This window comes from Choristoneura fumiferana, chromosome 5, assembly GCF_025370935.1.
Source record: "Choristoneura fumiferana chromosome 5, NRCan_CFum_1, whole genome shotgun sequence".
In the NCBI taxonomy this organism is placed as follows: Eukaryota; Metazoa; Arthropoda; class Insecta; order Lepidoptera; family Tortricidae; genus Choristoneura; species Choristoneura fumiferana.
In genome coordinates, this window is record NC_133476.1 from 14586809 (window position 1) to 14608642 (window position 21834).

General features: G+C 36.1%; 1 protein-coding gene and 1 long non-coding RNA gene across 2 annotated transcripts in view; both read left to right on the forward strand.

The window, feature by feature from the left end:
* Window positions 1-21834, forward strand: part of Rbp6 (RNA-binding protein 6) — a 622038-nt gene that overhangs the window by 22286 nt on the left and 577918 nt on the right.
* The window catches only part of LOC141428253 (uncharacterized), a 67675-nt gene continuing 55830 nt past the window's right edge, over window positions 9990-21834 (forward strand). Inside the window, exon 1 of the long non-coding RNA XR_012451410.1 lies at window positions 9990-10049. This is a non-coding gene — a long non-coding RNA (uncharacterized lncRNA). The remainder of the gene's footprint in view (window positions 10050-21834) is intronic.

Genomic DNA, 21834 nt, shown 5'->3' on the forward strand with positions numbered 1-21834 from the left:
TTCTAGCATTTATAGTCCCTGACAGACAGACAGACATGACGAAACTATAAGGGTTCAGTTTCTGCCATTTTGGCTACAGAACCCTAAAAATGATTTCTTTGAATAATAGTAAACATTATATAATTGTTCTTGATAATAAATCAAATATCCTTTTTTTAGATCGAAATGAGTATCATTATGAAGACCGGGTTTCTGAGTATTTCAACTACAAACCGTTTCAAAAGAAAAATTGATCGTATATCTGCTGGACACGTCCGGGACCTAGAGGAATTAAGAACAAAACAGGGACAGTGTTCAATAATTCAAGCTTGCATCATAAGACAAACATCTATTACTAAAAATTAGGCAGTTAAGTCCACGTTAAGTCTCAAAAATTGCTTTGTTAATGACAGATATGACGAATGACAGAGCCTACATTATTTCTACTTTTGGCCACTATGAGCGCTGCGATAGATTTCATTACCCCCACCTAGTACCTACTTCGCACCCAGCGAATACTCGTATCAAAGTGCATATTGGGTATCCTGTAGTAAGTAATGTCAAAGTGACAAAAATTCTAACAAAAAGCTTATCAAGCGTTTGTAAAAAATGTTTTTTTTTGCATCATGAATACGTTTAGTTAATTATTCAAAGCACTAAACTGTTATCGACTTGCGCTGTGTAAGTAAATGACAATGTGACTATAATTTAGCAATTCAGAGAGGGAACGCTGCCAGCATCTTCGAAACCTAAGGGTAGTGATTTAAGTCATCTATTTAGTTTTTTTTATCCTATATCAAACTTTAAGCTCAGGATATTTGTAGTTAAATAAACATACTTTTCTATAAAAAATAAATAAGATAATGACAACGAATGTTAAGTTAAAAGAAGATAATGATTAAGAAGGTAGGTAGGTACTTACCTAAATCGCACAAAACTCACCGTCGACATATTAAAGCTTACACTCGATAACATAACCATAATGACATCGACTTTTGATATGTAAGGATAGTTTATTCATTTTGGAAACATTATTCCGGCGAGCACATCTGGCTGAGTGGATTCACACATTCGTGACCGCGGCCGACGAATTATCATACGGAGAAGGAAAATCTCGTTCGAGATATATGCGTCATTTTCTATGGCCTTAGATTGTTTTGTAAATAAGAAATGCTAAGCAGGATTTTATTGACTTCTCGGCCGTCTCGCTGAGTTGTGTGTGAGGGATAAAAATGTACATTACGAGTCGGCGCCGACAGACATATTCCACTAGTAGGTATATCGTAGTTTTTTCGCAATCTCTTTTAGTATCATGTAGTAGGAAAATTACCCCAATAGAAAATATTACTCTCGCGTTTGTTGAGGGTTATTGCCTTCGTATATTTAATTTGTTCTTTCGACCAAAAATAATATGATTCTGGAGACAAACGCATCTGTTAGCTCGTTCCAATTTTTAGGGTTCCGGAGCCAAAATGGCAAAAACGGAACGCTTATAGCTTCGCCATGTCTGTCTGTCTGTCCGACCGTCCGCGGCTTTGCTCAGGCACTATCAATGCTAGAAAGCTGTAATTTTGCACGGATATATATGTAAACTATGCCGACAAAATGGTACAATAAAAAAAAAAAAAAATTTTTTTTAGGGTACCTCCCATAGACGTAAAGTGGGTGATTTTTCTCATCTAACCCTATAGTGTGGTACGTTGGATAAGTTTAAATTGTTTACGATTTTCAATTCAGTGATTTGTTTACGAAATATTAAACTTTAAAGTGCAAATCATGAAAACCGAGCTTTCCCCCCTCTAAAATCTAAACCGGAGGGTGGAAAATTTAAAAAAAATTTAGGATGGTAGTAAATAGATAAAACTTTCAAGGAAAACTATAACAGCTAAGTTTGCTTGAGAATTATTAGTAGTTTTAAGAGTAAATAGCAGCCTAAGGTATAAAATATACCTAAACTTGGAAAATTCCGTATAAAATACGAAATCCTTAGAAAAACATTACTTAATTTCTTCGTAATGGCTCCGGAACCCTATTTTGGGCGTGTCCGACACGCTCTTGGCCGGTTTTTATTTAGGTATGAATCGTGCTTGTTCCGTATCTACTGGCCTTGAAACGATAGGAAAACAGTGACGATAGCGCTGATCTATTTATAAGATAATTTTACCTCGAGATAATTTCAAATATGTATTGGAAATATTTTTGTATAACACTACTCGTAATGGTAGCCCGAGCCTTTTTCTGCAAAGAAGTCATTCACCCTTATTTCGCTTGACCTATGAAATTTCTTATATTATTATGTTAATCCAGGTTATTAACTATTTTTATGCCAAATTTCAGCTAAATCCGTGCAGTGTCTATATAATTTCGCGTTTGTGATATAAGTAAGATGTTTCGTGGTAGGTATAAACCTACATGGCAATAGCAAGTAGGAATGGTTAATTGTATGTGACTTTGTGGTAGCTACTAGCTATAGCTACTACCTATATCATTTTGACGAGGAAGTTCGTTAAAGCGTTCATATATCAGTTATATCACGCAATATTTAATTTGAGCGTTGTTAAGTTTGATGCGGGCGTAAGTAATTACTTCTGCATTCCGTCGGGCTCCTCTTACTGATAGTCGTCGACTCATAAAAACAACTTCGAATGTCACAGGCCACGCGTCAGAGACGACATCGACCAATCTGTTGATGGACACATCAATATTTTTTGGATTCAATTTGTTTTCCTTCTAAATCGTTTATAACTCAAATTAATTCTCTAACAGTGAACAGTTGTCTCGCGTAAAACTTTCGGTTTGTCAAAAGCGCTTTAACGAATTCGTTGCCGGTGTATTCTAATTCTAAAATAAATAAACGAACATCGTAAATTAGCCCGGAGCCGTGTGATTGAGCTGCTACTTACAATCGCCGATTCTGAAAATATCGACGTGGAGCTGAGAAAAAGCGTATTGTTCCAGGTAGAGTCGAGGGTGTCACTCCGAGAGACGTGCTCCCGCCACAATTAATGGCGGCCCCCGTACTTCCAGAGCCCTAATGGATCGCTCTCAGGCGCTTGCGTACCCCCACCAACCTCTATCACCAACAAAATTACTAAAAATTTTGATTTTACGACGTTTTCTATAAAGTACAGCTTAACTCGTGTCTGGACGAAGTGCACTATCAAACACAAAATATCGTCACTAAATTTTTATAGGTAAATCTAATCGATACTTCATTTTATAGGGAACACATAGTAGTGTAGTAGCTTCTCTTCTCAAACGGCGGGTAACTTGCAGTTTAATGAAATAATTCAGTGATTTAAGAGAAAGTGCTTGGACGGAAGCCAAAACACATGTCTCGGTGTCAAGATAACATCAAGAATGCAGCGAAATATGTTTACCCGCTCTACGTTTGACATAATTTAACATAAATGTCGTAAAACTATTAGTAAGTGCTTATTTAGATTCGACTTTGTGTGCTGTCTTCATTGCACCGATAATGTACCTTAATAGTTGCTATATTATTGCAACAGTTTTCCTAGTGCAATAAAAGTACGAGTATTTACATTTAGAACCGTTTTTAGGACATTAAAGTTATTGATTTCAATTAAAATCTTCTCCTATTTTAATAATTATCAACAGAACTTTTGTTATTTAATTACTGCAGGTAATACCCAGAAAAGTATCTTAAATGTTAAATCTTTTTGACCCGCAGTCTGCTTACTCAGCTAATTATGCAGCGTTTAATTTGCATAAGAGGGACACTTAGATTGCACTGGGACTAAAATGATTTTCAATACATATTGTTCTGGAATTTGTGGATAGTACGCTTATGTTTTTGGGGCTGGGGTGTTATTAGGTACACTAAGCGTCGGGGCCAACAATCCGCCGTTTACGAAAGTTTCTAGAGGCAACGCCAAATATTTGTTTAGGCATAGAAATTGCTCCCTCTTGAGCGAGATAGCACTAAAATAAGGCTTTCGATTAAAAAAAACTGGCCAAGTGCGTATTTGGCCATGCGCAGTGTAGGGTCCCATACCAAAATAAGCTTAATATTAAGTTTTGATGGACTATTACTTGTTAATTTTTAAAGCGTACTAGATTCTGAATTGTCCTTTTAAATTCATTATTTTATATTCTACCGTCGTATTTTTTCAGATGTGCCAAACCAATGGTTTAGCTTAGGGGGAAATGGGTATAATTGCCTTTGCAAAAATTAACACTTCAAAGCCCAACGTTTTGCATTAATCAGTAAATAGATAAAATTGTCTTAACAAACTTAAAATGTTTTTGAAAGAGCTATTCAACGATACCGATATTTATTAAGACGAGAAAACAGCTTATCCAACGTGACCCGACGTTATAAATTAAGACAAGAAAAAAAAAACATCCCACTTTACGTTTGGGGGAGATACACAAATTTTATTTTCACATTTCATTTTACCAACTTTTCGGCGTATGTTTACATATTTGTACTCATGCAAAATTATAGGCTTCTAGTACTATTTAGCAGTCCCTAAGTTGTGTTATGGATGGACGGACGGACATGACAAACTATAAATGAAAACGAAAAAATGAAAAATAACGATTCCTTGTAGGACTACAGAACTCTAAAAATACATTTGATTTTATTTAATTTGATTTGAAATTGTACAATTGGACTATCCAAAAAGACTAGTCGCTACTCTGTTTATTGTAAATATTATAGCAGTAATACAAAAGTATTTCTATTTGATTTAAGCTCCATAAAGAAGCCGTATAGAAACTACCCGCTTTTCAACGTTGAAGTGGCCATAATTTAAGAATTATATTACGTTGCTCTTAAATTACGTTGTGATAAACGACTTCTACGTTTTAGACTTACAGATTTTAACCCGCATCTCTGGGCTATCCGTGCCGAGCATGCTACCAATAGGGATGTTGACACCATTAAAAAATAATTCGAAGGCACGACTCCAGCAAAAAAATGCTTTATTGTAGCCCTGAAAACCAGATAAATTTTTGATTTTTCTTGTTGCTTTAAAACAAATAAAAAGTTAGTTGATTGAGTTGGCGAACAAGTGACGTCAGAAGTTGCTATTTCCATTCAAACTCTATGGGAGAATTGTGTTTTGACAGCTCATAAAAAATACATCAGTTGATTGGTGGTGTCAACATCCCTATTGCATCACGCCCATGCCATGACATGCTTAGCTGGATATACAAGAGATGGTGGTTCAAACACTTTCCGGTGCACCAGAAAAAAAAATGTTGTAATTTTTTTATTTTCTTTACCTAATAACAACCACACATACAATGTTATACCTACTTATGTTGCACTCGGTTATCTTCATCTGTCATTTTGACAATAAGGAAATAAGGAATAAGTATGGAAGTATTTATTTTATGTGCTGATCTTTATTGATTGACAAATCATGTGGAAGAATTTACTAAATATCTTAAAAATAAATCAATAATAATAATCCATTTATATCAAACACAATGTCCATAGATGGTTAGTAATATTAAATCTTACAACTATGTTAGTAGATTTATAAATAATTCTACAACATTAAATACAGTTCCGATTATTAAATTAAATTAAATTAAATTATTCATTATTAAATATTACATGTCACAATCACAATAACATCATTTACCATTGATTATTACTTATTATTAAATAACACCGGTCTGGAACCTTTATGAAGAAAATTCCAGCGTCATACAATAGGACAGTCCACCCTGCCCAGAATGGGCAATTTAACCGACTACATAAACACCATGAAAATATTTTTCTACCAGTCTGAAGTAGGAGCCTGCACGAATGGATCTATAGACGTCTACCATATATTTATATATTACTTCAATCACTCCTGCTGTCTCGTGCTGAGGCACCGACTTCAGACTGGTAGAAAATTATTTTCATGGTTTTTTTGTAGTCGGTTAAATTTTTTGTTATAATTTATATTTCACGTTTTTAGTGTTAATAATCTAAGATACAATAGTTTATTGTCAACTGCTCGAAAGATTGCTGACCTGTGAAGTAATTCAATGGTGTGTGTGAAGTTCCCAATCCGCACTGGGCCCTCGTGGAAACTACGGCCCAAGCCCTTTCATTCTAAAAGAAGGCCTGTGCCCAGCAGTGGGACGTAAATAGGCTGGGATGATGATGATGAATTTAGTTTTAATTGTAATTCAACGACACAAGCAACCTACTGCTGAAACTAGTTTTCTTTATTGCTGCCAATCGATTCTAAGAGACTAGTCCCACTGACGGCAAGTAGCGAGAAGCGAGTGTTCTTAGTATGAAAAATTAGTCGCGCGGCGATAAAAGCGATAACAATTACATAATAAAAAACACCCGCATCTCGCTACTTGCCGGCGGTAGGTCTAGTGCCTAATGAGCTATGGTTCAGTACAATGTGACTACAATCCAGTCATTCATGTAGAATAGTTCGCAGCAGTCGCTCGACCGACCCGTGCCCACTGGGCGCACGCACGCGTGCAACGCATGTCACAGGCAGCCGAGGTTGAAATGCATGTTGCAACTACTTATTTATGTTTTATGTCCCATTCTCTACGTAATTCTATCTCGTACATTGCTAATTAAATTTGATTGCTCCTTGAATTCGCTAACAAAATAAGCTATGTCTTATGTCGAGGTAGATTTAGTTTATGTTCAAGTAGCTGTTTTGTCTGCGACATCGTCAGAGAAGAATCCATTTATCGTGTTCTGGAATTACCTAATTTTCCGGAAAAAAAGCTATCTTCAACTATCTGTGTCTCAGCTTATCCCGCCCGATTGCACCACATTCAGTAGTACCTAATTTCAACGTAAAATCGCAACAAAAACAAACAAATGAATAAACCTAACACTCACGTCTCCATTTAGGTATAATATTAGTTACGATGCAAGTTTTATTCCGTGCATCATATGCCCTGAGAATAGGTATGTTTAATGTTTGCAAAACCTTGATAACCCCAATCCTATTTGATACGAAATGAAGATTAGATCATTCAAGAAAATCTATTGACATAGTGTAGAGGTTGTATGCAATGACCTCAGTCCGTCGTCTAGTCCCCCGCCTCTGCGCCCGCGCCCTTTGCAAACTGCGCGACTCCGCGACCTCTGCCAGTGCCTACGACGCGCAGTGGCCTGCGATCGCCCGCTGCACTAATCCACTTAGGAACCGATACTCGATCAGATCAAGGCAACTACGTGTCACGTCATTGAACTTCATTACGTAACACATGTTTACGCGAACCTAATGGCTCCCTGAGAACGCTATAATCGTAGAAAACTTCGCTACAAACGATACCATTTAATCTTAGCGAATGTTTATTACGTTCACGTCAAGTTTATTTCAGTTCTAATCCATAACGTTTCTTTAGAAAACCCTAACAAGCTGTAATTATTGACATTCTTATCGTTCAGTAGTATATCGTCAGGAGTTTGGTGGTGCTAGTTTGTTGGCACGTGCTTGCGGACGTACGCAAAAATAAAAATGCACACTGAGTCCATTCACTCCGTGCTGACTTTAATTTTGTAAAGACTGTGTCGTGCCAATTTTTAAAGGAATTAAAGCTTCGACGGCAATCACATATATGTGAAATTTCGTAAAACGCAACGAAAAACTCACGCAGTATAAATAATTTTGCAGATATTTTCGCACAGATATTATTATTTAAGTGTTAAAGCTTACAAGAAATGCCATTGTTTTCTCAAACTAGGTATATACTATAGTAGCCGTTGCTCGTACATTCGTTTTCCGCTAGCCCGTGGGTACCATAAATACAATTTTCCTCAATAAAACTATACTATATGTTCTTCTCAGAGTCTCAAACTAACGCCATACCAACTTTCATCACGATTGATTGAATACTATGTATAAACGTGAAAGCGTAATCAAAAAACATAATCATATTCTTCACATGAAATTTGTAATTATAGGCAGGTACTTAAATACTAACTATAAGTATAAGTGGCTCCGAAGCGGTAACGTTTCGTGTGCTCTGCCTACCCCATTTCTCCGAAGCTTCTTCTTGTAAATACGAATGAGTGGCGCTCCCAACACAAAGGAAAAATGGTTTTGCACCACGAATGAAGTCAATAATCGAATCTAAACTAAGGTTACATTTCATAGAAACTTTGAAGCTAGCCATCGAAATATCTGTAACATTTCCCGTCTATTATTAAAGTGTGAAGAGAGACCGACCGGTTCAAAAATAGCTGTTTGTATGACACTGTACTGTAAATCTCGCTTACGACTAAAGTTAGTCCGTAAATCATTAGTCCATGACGCTGACTGAATGTTATTATATTACATAGTCTAATGACACACAAAATTTGTCATAAAAGTAATTAAATGCGAATGCATTTGACATTAACGTAGGATATAAACTGAACGTGGTAAAGCAAAGTTCAAGTGCTGCAGACTAGTTTATCGCCGTTATTACAATTTAGTTTATTATCTACTACTAATATGTAATTCTTTTGAAGAACGACCAATAGCTTTTCTTTATTAACCGCTAACTAGTTTTGTGACAGAACATGGTTCGGAGAGAAAATTTACATTTCCGGCAAATTACAAGCTGCGACCCGTTAGCACGACCGCCAGCTCGCACCAGGCTTTGCATTCGGTATACTGCTGTGATTAATATGCAAATATTATTGTTAACTATGAGACAAGAAACATCGGAAACATGACCCAACCTGAAACGCTCTAGATACTTGCCGTCTGATGATCTCCGACAAACTCGCTTAGCTGATTTAAATAGGTACCTATACAACTATTGTGAAGTGGCATAAATAGGTACTTACCTAAATGCATGTGATCTATTTATCAGACTACGATAATCTGTTTGTTGGTTATTTCCGTTCGCAACCCATTAAAACACAGCACAATAATGTAATGTAAATTATATAAATTAGTATATCGTATTGAGTAAACACACATATCATCCGCAGCGGAGTGTTTAGCGTTAACTTAATTTAATAGAAAACGTAGTATCGTGGTGTAATGGTATAAATCGCAAACGCAGCGGGATGCTAACAGCTAGTTTTCAATGAATGGGTCAGTAATCATCTGCATTCGAGGCCATTATCTCAATTGGCGAGCGCTCAATGAGTAGCCGCGGAGCTGCCGAGTCGCGCCGGACGCCGCGCCCGCGCCGAGCGATGCGTTGCCCCCACAATGCTTGTTTGTTTGACTCACAATGTGCTTTTAAGCGATTCCATGCTCGCCAGTCTACCCTGAAACAGTTTCAAGGTGAACGAGAACGACATAAATACGGTTTATTACAAAATGAAAACATTTTACGCATTGTTATATTTTATTGGTGCCGTAAAACGTCAATTTGTGTGCGGATGTGGAATAAACCTAGAATGTACTCACGTTAATGATACTAATCTTTTGCAGGTCAATATCAGAATCTATAGAGTACCACATACTAAAGTAGTGCTCATTAAGTAATGGTAATATTACAATTGACAACTATTAGTTAAATAATCATTCAATTTATTTCTATAACAATATAATCGTAGCTCTACTCCATTGTAGCCCATTATCGAGTACTTATTTCCTATATTTACCTACTCCACTTTTGTCCTAGTTAATAGTATTGTAATAATACAAAAGACCAATATTTAAATTAGTATTTTGCTGTATTATTGTGTGTTAGAAACTTGTGTATTCTATATTTAGACGACAACTATTGTGTTTTAGTTTTTTAGGAGTTCCTAGTATCTACCGGATAGCGGTTACTAGTGTATTTATTTTGTTATTTAAATTCGAGTAGATTAATCTTACAGTTTTTTTTATTTAAAAGAAGCAGAGTATTTCACGTTAGAGTACAGACAGAGTCCTAATGCAAAAGCAACCCTTACTACTTATCCAGAGTCCAGTATACCGACCAGCATGTTAAAATTAAGACCTCACACCCCGACTCACGGAGTAATATTTGAAACCAGTAAAGTTGCCCTATGTTATAAGACAAACCATTGTAATTAGAATTACTTACACGTTAGATTCACGGAGAAAATATTTTTCCCAGGGTTACGCAAGCGGTAATTGTGGTGGAGCACCTTAGTTGCCATCCTCCGAAGTTTGGTAAGTGAGGCACTCCATTTATACAGTCTGCCCGTCGTGATTCCGGAGAGAAATATTTTGTCGATTGTACCGCTGCTGCCCTGTTACAAAGCTTCTTGACACGAACAGAACTAGTGCGGAACATCACGCATAAATAGCTCTTTCCCGGGAACCACGGGACACATTCCTTACACAGTAGTCTAGCGCTTGAGTACAAAGCTTAGTAGATACTCTTAGACGAGCATCTAACAGTCGATGTCACGCTATGCATGATTACGGTAAGAGCACGATTATTATTGTTGTTCAGTTTATGTACCTATTGTGCTGTATTTTGGTGTTTATTGCACATTTTTATGTATTTTCTACATCGTCATAATACTATATTTATTGTCTTATAAACATTCGTGTCAATGTATTTCAGAAAACAGCTGGACCATTCTTTTAAGAGGAGCTCGGTGGATTGGTCTTTAAAATATTGATGTACGCGGTATAGTATGACTTTAAAATATTATTGGTGGAAGTACCTTACTATCAGAGTAATCGTAGCAGGCTCTAGGAGGGTTTTAGCCAGTGAACCTGATCGCAAGCCAACTGGTCCGTGTAATAGAAGTCTGACTTTGGGCGTCGCTGTTCGCGGGTATACTCGAACAAGTGCGATACCTACTTAATTTTTCCAATTTCAGCAACGGCTACATCCACCGTTTACATACCAATTTAAACCGCCCATTTCCACTTGGTCAATATAAATTCAAAGGCTATGAAATGCATATATAGGTAAATATAAAGAGCGTGAATTTTTATACAAACATAAAAGTAACCATACGTTGGTTTTAGTAATGTGATATTGCTATTTTATAGTTTAACATTCACTACCAGATGGTCATTCATTAGTTTTAGTAATTTTTCTGATGAGCAATGTACCTACTGTATAAAATAATTTGACACGAGAGAGAAGCGAAAATGTAACCTGACAGTGTCACGTCAGCAAATGCGATGTTTCGAACTTAGGTTTCGAATAAAAATAAAGTAGTGATCATGTAGCAAAGTCGATTTAAAAAAAAGGCACATGAAAGCGTGTTTATTAGAACCTTTACTAACTAATCTTAAAGCTTGTGATTATAACAAAAATACGCGCTGCCCCTAGAAAATACGGAGTAACAAAAATAAGGAGAGTTTACATAACATTCAAAGTCCGAGTCATTTTGTAGGATCTAATTTTTAACAAAGTTAAATTGAGTCTTAATCAAACAAAAGTGTGTTTTTTCTACTCCTGTACTTTTATTTGACAGTTAAAGGTCCACGAACACGAAAACAATGATATCCGTCTAATATTATAAATGTTAAAGTTTGTGAGTGAGTGAGTGAGTGAGTGAGTATGTTTGTTACTTCTTCACGCTGAAACGGCTGAACGGATTCAGATGAAATTTGGCAAAAAGTTAGTTTATAACCTGGATACTTTTTTATCCCGACATTCCCACGGGATAGGGATAACATCTTTAAATAACAACCGCTGGGCTTTGAGTCATGAAATTTATTATAAATGTGAAAGTTTGTGATCGAGTGGGTGAGCGTGTTTGTTACTTCTTCACGCTGAAACGGCTGGACGGATTTAGATAAAATTTGGTAAAAAGTTAATTTATAACCTGGATTAAAACATAGGATACTTTTTATCCCGATATTCCCACGGAATAGGGATAAAATCTCTAAATAACAACCGCTGGGCTTTGAGTCATGAAATTTGATATGTAGGTAGTTAAACGTCTGGAATAACACATAGGCTACTTTTTATCCCGATGTTCCCACGGGATAGGGATTAAATCTCGAACTAACAACTGCTGGGTTTAGAGTCATGAAATTTGGCATGGGTGTTTTAATTTAACGTCAATGAAAACCACTATGTAATTTTAGGGAATTCCCACGAGAATTTGATAAAATCCCGGAATTTCAATTCAACTGCTGTATCTAATGATTAAAAAATGGGAAAAAGTTTATAACTCATGGCTCATAAAAGCACACTTATGGATGCTTTTAAATTGCTTTGAAATTCATAATAATACAGTTCAATAACCTTCCTTTGACAGTTAACTTTTTAATTTTGGATTCCTAACCTCTATTTTGTATAAATACAGTATTACCAACATTGCATTGAAATTATTTCACAACATTTTTATTCAGTTACTATCGTTCAAAAATAAAATTAAAGTTTATCCATATTTTGTAAAGAAATGTACTTATGTTTAGTCCTAATTTGAACATTTTCCATTTATTTCAAGTGTTGTTTGTCATAAAAGTTTTAAAAGTGATCGCGCCACTGGCAAGTTAACGTGAGTAAAAAAAAACTAACCTTAAACGAAATAATTATGTCAAATTTCATTTCCGGAATTGGCAGGAAACGTATTTTTGCTTCATTCATAATATTTCATTTCATACCGTGTTGAATGTGTCAGATGACACTGTGTGTAGAAATGGAAGTCTTTAGCCTGATGATGATGATTTAAAAGTAGTCGTAGAAAAAGTAATGTATACAACGTTGCATAACTTGGTCTTAAAATGCTCGTGGCGTCTTTCATAGCGATCTTCGCCTGCATCTCATATCGCTACCTACGCCAACTTACGGTTTAAGACCTCACTTATACAACAGTTGCATAAAATACTATTAAATCAATTCGCCACTATCATTCCCGGCATTTTTGCGGAGTCATTTGACTAACTCAAGTCACTGTAAATTAAAAGACTGACTCCCATTGACTAGGATTGCCGCTGTTTAAATCCCACTGTATCTGGCATTAGCCAAGTCATATTTATTATGCGGAAGACGTGCAAGGCGCATACGCCGCTAGCCGTCGCCGGGCATAATCGGATTACGTGTAACAAAATGCTACGCGCAGCCCCTTCGCGCCCGGACGCAGTTTGTGCTGTTTGTTACCGCTAAAGCCGGGTCCAGACGAGTGTAACGTGTAATGTAATCTATCGTGTAATGTAACACGAATTCTACGTGTGGACGTCACTACGAGCATTACATGTAACGCTCGCGCGGCGCTCGGTGTTGATCCATCGGCTGTCGGTTTTTCGCGCGAACACAAAGGCGCTCGCAGTGTTCGTTCGCTTTGAGTTCGTGTGCCGTCCACACTGTTGACACTAAATTACACGTAATGTTACATTACACGTTACACTCGTCTGGGCCCGGCTTCACAGGCTCAAGAGATGTATTTTATTTATGTCGGAATTCCCATAAGAAGCTAAATTCTTCAGCGACTGGCAACATTGGCCAGCCACAAGTAACACTGACTGATCAAAGAGTAAGTGTGCATTAATACCAATTAAACAAACAAAACTAGATCGTTCATCCACCATTACGTCTCATATTTCGTTTTCTAGAATTTTTTTACCGTATCCAACGGCATAACCTACTAGACACTGGCAAAATTGTCCTCTAATGGACAGCGCCATATTTTTCTAAAAAACAACAACAACAACAAACAAAACTAGTTTTCCTTAACGTTAACCGATTTTGATCAATTTTAATTATCATCATGCAAAATAATATCTAAGTTGGTACGTTTCGTTTTTTAAATAAAACAACGTTAGCAGTATCTACTCGTAGAGAACGGCATATTAGTTAAGAGGGCATCACTTTCTTCATAACTTTTTAAGGATAGTGCTCTAATTTATTTGGAAAGTAAAGGCAATATTATAAATATAAATGCTTGAATATCACAACACTTTCTTAAATATAGTTTTATTTCCTTTTTCATCCGTTTTCTACTGTTTTATGCAGTACTTTATCACATACTTACTGCGTCTGATGTTGTTTGAAAGAATGAATGAAAGTCAAAGTAATTTTAGGAATGTACGAACACCAAATAGCTAAAATACTAGACCTTGGCTGAAGTTTGAAGCACCACATTATGTATACGTTCAATAAAACATTACAAACTCAAGGGCGGAGAACGTCGAAAGCTAGTTCGCCAGACGACTACTCTGTGATAAATATATGAAAACGCACATTTCAGTGATTTACTTCTTCATAACGTACCTATTATGTACGTAAAGAGAGAATCCGGAAGAGCCGTCAAATTTGCATATCGCTTTTTGCGTCAGTCAATTCGATTGTTACTTATTTACAATTATAAAGACATCATTATCTACTTTACTTGTTTATCTTGATCTGTTTTTTTTATTCGACTGGATGGCAAAAGCACAAGTGGGTCTCCTGATGGTAAGAGATCACCACCGCCCATAGACATCTGCAACACCAGGGGTATTGCAGACGCGTTGCCAACCTAGAGGCCTAAGATGGGATACCTCACATGCCAGTAATTTCACCGGCTGTCTTACTCTCCACGCCGAAACACAACAGTAAAAGCACTGCTGCTTCACGGCAGGAATAGCGAGCAAGATGGTCTGATGAATCTGTGATTTTATCTTATTGATGAATCTGTGATTTTATCTTATTTATTAGCTATGAAGCATAGATTGTCGTTATAGGTTATTTTATAATTAGAACAAAAATGCAGTCCCTCTTTTCTGTTGCGTTGCTCCACACAAAAACAGAGATTTACCCATTTTTGGGACCTCCAGGGTCAAATGCTCTACGTGGACTTACGCACGCTGGTACGCTTGATCGTAACTTTTTCTGTGATTTACGATACAAATTGCTGGAGTATGGTGCTATTTGATAGAGAAATTTAAGTTCCTCTTTCGTCTGTTTTCTAGATCTTTTGTCGGTTGTACATATCCAATTTAAATCTTTATCCAGTTAAATCTGGTTTGTTTTCCGCATAGGGTATGATCCCACTGTCAATTTCTGCACCTTTTCATTCTTTTACCGAAATAAGACTCAGATAGATTACGCGTTAGACAAGCGATCAAAGTTAAAACGCCAAAAGGTTGCCAGGCTAAAAAAAATAACTGGAAAAAAGGTTGCTATCGTTGTCTACCGCAACTCTTGGATTTTTAGGTGCTAAGATTAAGACGGCTTGAAAGCTTTTTTCCAGTTATTTGAAAGACAGAAAAAACATAAGTATTTTCGTCAATAAAAAACACAAGGTATTTAAGAAATTACTGATTTAGAGCCTAAAGGGCTGCAAGCTTAGCAACGCTGCGATTCGATTTATGATATTACCTTTACTTTCTAAATAAATTAGAGCAAGTAAGACTTAAAAAGTTATGAAAATAAATGTAAAAAACTATGTGCGCTAGAATTTTGCTAGGCAAGTGTTTTATTTGTCATAGTTCGATCAAAGAACCGATAGGTGCAGAATGTTATGGTGGGAACTTAGGCTAACATTGGAGCTTGGTCACTTGAACAAGCGATGTTAATGCCGCGGTCGCTGGGCTAATTTTTAGCCGTTGTTGTCCATTTTGTGTCCCGTGCCAAATTACTTGAAGCCCAGTTAGTTTTTAGCGCGAAACTAAACCGAATACACGAGATAATTGAAGTTTTAAATTGTGAGTAAGTACGAAGTGGCTTTTGTTGGCTTTAGAGCTTTACCGTAGCTATCTACATTTCACTGTTGGTTTTGGTCCAAAATCAGGAGGATTAATTGATTTTGTAAATAATGAGCCGCTCCGGCTCCGTGTTTAGTATTATAAACTAATAACGAAAATGAGCCTAAATCTACTTTTCCATCATTCACTTTTTGTAATGAAGTTCTAAAATCCGTTTTTTTTACTCTTGCATGGAATTTTCCAAATAATCCCTCTCATAGAATTAGGTAAAAACAAAAAAAAAATTACAGATAGGTGCAGGCGTTCTAAAGGGATGCGCGAACATACATACATACGATCATTTGTTTTTATTTATAATGGATTCTAGTGTGCTGGATGTGTCTGTGTGTGGACTTAGGTACTAATTTATTGCAATTCTGTGTAGATGCCGAAACTGCCTAGACCTAGAGACAAATTGCAACAGCTATTGTTTTCTAAATAGCTCTGATCGGGTTCTGTAGTAGTAAAAGTACTTACTTGTAACTCATGATGAAGGATAGAATTTCATTATAAGTAACAGAATATGTTTCACATAATATTTATTGGCATTTTATTTTTATTTCTAATATTATTGTTTTAAAAGAAAGACAATTTAATGAGTTTTGCAGTCTTATTTTATATTCAACTAAATAATAATACTAATGTAGTTTTTTTTTTGACAAATATTGTTTGTTCGGTGTATTTTACCTTGGTGCGATCAACTACTAAAAGTAATTATAAATGAGGTAACTATAAAAATTGACTTTTAGGTGATAAAAGTACTTGAAATACAATATCACCTACACGCTGTTCTATTGTTGAACACTAAAAATTAATATCTACCTACTACTAATGAGTTTACAAAAAATAAAGGAGAGTAGACAATAGGTGTGCTTATCGTTTATATATATTCAAGTGAATGGAACTAGTTAGGGTTTAAATGATCGATAAATCGATTTATTGGTGTTGTCATTTATCAAAACATCAAGTTAAACAGTCACGTATTAAAATAAATATATGGTACCAACACGAGGAAGTTGAACCCTCTGCATATTTAAATAAAGTCAATAACACACACTGCACAATAATAAGCAATAATAGGCACTGTAGGATAATACGCTAGTTATTGAACTGTCGTAACGTCAAGTTAAACTAATGTTTGTGACAGGGTGCTAGTTGAGAGCAACTAGCACCCTGTTTGCTTGATTATTTTTTCACTTTTAGAACTTCTTCTTCTTCTCTTTTAAAATATGGCTTTTCTGTCCTAATTAATAGGACAATTTCGCCAGTGTCAAGGTAAACTCTCTTTGAGAGGGACGTTGTACGGTGATTGTAGTTTTTGCAACTTGATAGTAAAATTCCAGAAACCACGTGGAGACCACTTGCGCGTTAAAAAATGTTAGACACGAGAGCAATATAGAATTTTGGGATCACTGTTCACTGTTAAGGTTAATCGCCGCATAAAACACTATCAAAATTATACTTCAACTAGCCAAAGAAACAGAAATAGCAAAATTAGATATTGTCTACATCCGCCATCTTCGAATGCTACAAATCGAATCCTTTTAGAACTTAAAAGAGCGTCCGATAATTAAAAATATATTTTAACCAGATTGAGTCAAAGAGGTAGTAAAAACCGATCAAGTGCTACGCATATGGGATATGGAATTTACTTAGTTTTTTTTTATATATGTGGGATCGTGCCGAGGAAAAAACTTTTTTCCAATTAAAATTTATCCAATTAAAGTTTATTCAAATTAAATGTAGAGCACTTTGATGGCAAAAGTATCAGGAGTAATCTATTCAGCACTTAGGCTCACCCGATCGTAACTACAACTTTCTAACTCACTCGCTCGTCCCATTCACTCCACAGAAGTCTTCGGTCATTCGATCCGCTCTCTTACATCAACCATTTGTCCACAAATGCACCCCTATTCCCACATTATATACTTTAGTAAAATACTCGATGTACTAAAATGGGCAAAAAATCACGCGAGTGGATCTCCTCCTACATGGAATTCGACCAGTTCTTATTGCTCTTGCCTGACTATAGATCTAGGATAGCATTTAACGTATAGTTAATGAACACAAATTAATGGTAAACTATCAAAATGAGAGACCATAACGCATCATTTGATGCGTGTTTTGTAGTGTACCTGCTTAACAATGAGAAACAACATGTAATAAGTTTTCCGTTAAAAATATATTCCAAGTAACTTCTCTTAAATTTATACATTTGAACAATTTTAGGGTTCCATAGTCAAAAATAGCAAAAACGGAACCATTTTGCCATATCTGTTTGTTTGTTTTTTGTCTGCTTGTCTGTCAGGGACTTCGAACTAGAAAGCTGTAATTTGGTAGGTATAAGTGCATAGTAATCACGCCGCCAAAATCATGAATTTTGTATTTTTATTGGTAGGTAAAGTACCTCGTAAACTAACTTCGGAAACGATTTTTCCGACCGCATTTTTCGATTCGGAAATTCATTTCGAATTATTATATTAATCTAAAGCACAATTGCACAATTCACAAATCCAAAAAAAATATTGTAAATAACGGCAGTTGTACCTACTTATACTTTAGAAAATACTAATTTAAAAGGAAAACTATTTGTTATGGTCATTACGGGTTAACAAGTACTAATCGATTAAAACATTAGGTATAGAATATTTGGTCCGGCACGAACGTTGCTGGTCTGCCTGCAAGCAGTATAACTAGCATGAAGAAGCTTTTACGAAATCCTATTAACAAATCATATAAATAAGTACCTTACAAACCCCGTAAAGATAGAGCCTAAGAAAATACTAACAGCACACATACTCCAGGTAAATTCAATTAGCTAACTACTTTTGCAAACGTCAGTATCCTAATTACTTACATAGCAAACACTACAGGCAATGAAATTTACAACATTGTAACAACTATACCAGTGGGTCAAGAAACTTTAATGCGTTATTAGTCACCGTTGTTAACTATGTTAGATCTTCCACTGCGGCGGTAAAAATCACTTTTCGCTGGTTTTAAATAGAATAAACTCTAAAGAGCACGAGTAAAACCGGTTGCCGTCGAATTAGGGGGCGCGTGCGCTTCTGAGGCAGGAAAGAAACACTTAGCATCGAGCAGTCTTACCGGTGTGCGTCAGTGGCCAAGCTAGACTCAGCTTCGCCGCTCAAGATCGTCGGTCGATCGGGAAATAAAGGTGTTTTGCAGTGTCTCTTGCTAAAGATTATTAACCAATTAATTCCAAAACACAGCTGTCAAAATAATGGCGTGTTTACGTTTTGATAGCTCAAAAACCGGCCAAGGGTGAAGCAAATTTGCAGATTTCCTTTTAAATTGAAAATACAAACTGAAATATAGATGCACAGAAAAACCAGAAAAATAAGACCATCATTGGGAATCGAACCCAGGTCCTCGGTATTCCGTACCGCGTGCTATACCGCTACACCACTGATGGTCAACGGTACAGACACGAATTTCCCCTATGCACCTCATATCTCAGTTTGTTTGTTTCTTATTTTAGCCACGTAAGCAGTGACGCTAGCGACATCTATACTGTAGCCCTCATCGAGAAACTTTTTTCGGCACTCCATTGGAACCGCTCACCCGGACAAGAGATGTCGTTACTAAGCAATCAAATTAAGATTGGTTTTTTGGAATCTTTTTGTATTTTTTTTTTCAATTCCAAATTTTTACTTTTACGGTCATCAACCAATCTTGATTTCCTTTTAGACATTTTAATAAGGACATTGGAATCCACCCTATCACAAAAAATCCAGCGTGTCCTTTTGTTGCAATAGATGAATGGAATCGAGCCAAAGAAATCAATGTTTTTTTTTATTTTACATCCCCGTGTGGTATCGGGTTAGAATTACACCTCTCCATTTCTTCCGTGGATGTCGTAAGAGATGACTGAGGATATACGTTAAGGTATAGCGTAGGCGACAGGCTAGCAACCTGTCTCTATTGTACCGTTTTTGTCAAACTTAAAACATAAAATTCCTAAAAGTGTCTCCGAAGCGGTAACGTTTCGTGTGCTCTGCCTACCCTATTTGGGAATACAGGCGTGATGTTTGTGTATGTATGTGTTACATTAATCAGTAGTTAAGGAATCATTTATCTAAGTGTCAAGTGCAACTGGCGTTAGTACTGTGTACAATAACATATTTACTAACGAATCCTTTCTTGAATACCGGATCTGGGCCAGGTGCATACTATTTATCTCCTAGTCAAAGTAAGGGCTAATTTAATTAAGATCCAATATGAATTAAACCTAACTGTACCATCCTTTCCTACTAACTTGTAGTCACTCATCCGAGGAACCGGTAACAATGGACTGTACTGACAGAACACGATCTAAAAACGCATTGTGTTTTGTTCAACCTTGTCATTCGCGAAATCATCGATAGAATCTCAGTGATAGAATCAAAATAATTAGGTTGAATAGAGATAAACTAAAAACTGCAGTACGGAAGGTACGCATAAAACTGTGGAAGGTTTAATAGATTTTATTAAAATTAATAATGAACGCTCTTGGCCGTTTTTTTTGTATTTCTATTCAAATTCATTATTTTAGTCCCTTTTAAAAATCAATAACGTTTAAAAAACTTCTTAATTCTTTATGTTAAAGAAATTACTTTCAATTGTTCTGATGTAAACACAACGTTTATAAACGTAGGTAGTTAATCTCAAGTTTAGCTGCCTACTGCGGTTTGCCACACCATGAGATGGAATTCAAAATTACATTAATTTACCGCAGGATTAGTAAATTGCAAAATTAGCTTACGCTTGTCTTGAGTAAGCCTCGTTAATGTATCCGTGAACTTTGTCGTAGACCGGGACTCTTGATTTAAAATATACTTGAGTGTGACGATCTAACAGTGTTCGTTTGTTGTCACATAGTTTAATTAAGTTTATCAATGTTTATTAAGTTTATGGGGCAATGCGGCAAGTATTTTTGGTACGTTTGGTTCTGGATTGCATCGGTTCGGGGATAGCGTTGGGGTTTAGGTTTTAATGACGATGCATGTTGCTGATCTAGAATTTGTTTTGTTGACAAAGCCTGTTGCGGATATCGATTTGTTTATAAGATCAGATATGACGAAGCCTGTTGTTGATATCTCAAATGTTCGCCTGACGAGAACTGCGCTGTGGACGTGGTCTTTCTAAATTATGTTTCTTTACTATTTTTTTTATTAATTTTATTTATTCATATTATAATAGAGAAGCGAGTTGCTTGAGTGACTAACAGACAATGTACAGTCGAAACTACTGGAGCTAGGGACTATAAAATTGGCAGATATATTTATTGAGGGTCACACAGGTGCTCTAAGAAGAGATTTTTCCGAAATCCAACGGGATATTGATATTAAATAAATATAAAAAATTAAGCCACGTCCGTCCTAGATTTGTGTCTAATACTATACCGCTGAAGTATCACACTGATGACACAGCTATCGATATTACAGATCTTATTGCGCGTGATATTTGTACTAAAAAAATACAATATAACTCAAAAACACGCGTTTTCCAAGCTAGACCGATCGCATCCAAAAGCCCACACATAGCAAATTTCTTTAAAATCATTAACGCCGTTTCAGAGATCCGCGATATAAATAAATATACAAGAATGGCTTAAAGATATAAGATGTATATAATTTTTGAACAGATTGCAGAGTTTTTTGGGAACAGTATGTGTTTTTACGAGTAGATTAACCACTTCCTTTATAACATTATAAGGAAGCATCATAACATAACTTACTATTTGGTTGGACCCTATATAGACATGGGTTCATAAAACAAAGCATAATATTATAAAGAAGAAATAAACCTATAATTCGATAAAGCAGACCACAGATGACTTCTTACATAGATCCCCGTTGCTGTACTACTTATCGCTTACCAATCAATCAACACAGTTGAACGCAGTCACATGATTGACAATCAGTTCGATACGCCACACAACGAATCATAGCAAATAGATTCTAAACGATTTACGACATTACTTATGTTTAAAAGTGGTACAGTCGCCGTCAGATATTTCGGAGCGGCCAAGGTAGTCAAAAATATATCGGAGCATGCAACCTATTCTCAAGGTATTAGAGTTTATGCTCCGATATTTTTGAAGCATCGGAGCTGGCTAGGTGCTCAAAAATATTTTAACACGCACTTCCCTGATTGATAATTATGAACGTGTTCAGTATACAATCAGCGATACGCCACACAACGAAAAAAATTGATTCTAAACGATTTACGACATTACTTATGTTTGCAGTTCGAAATTTCGGACCATAGTCAAAAATACATCGGAGCATGCAACCTATCAAAATTAGAGTTT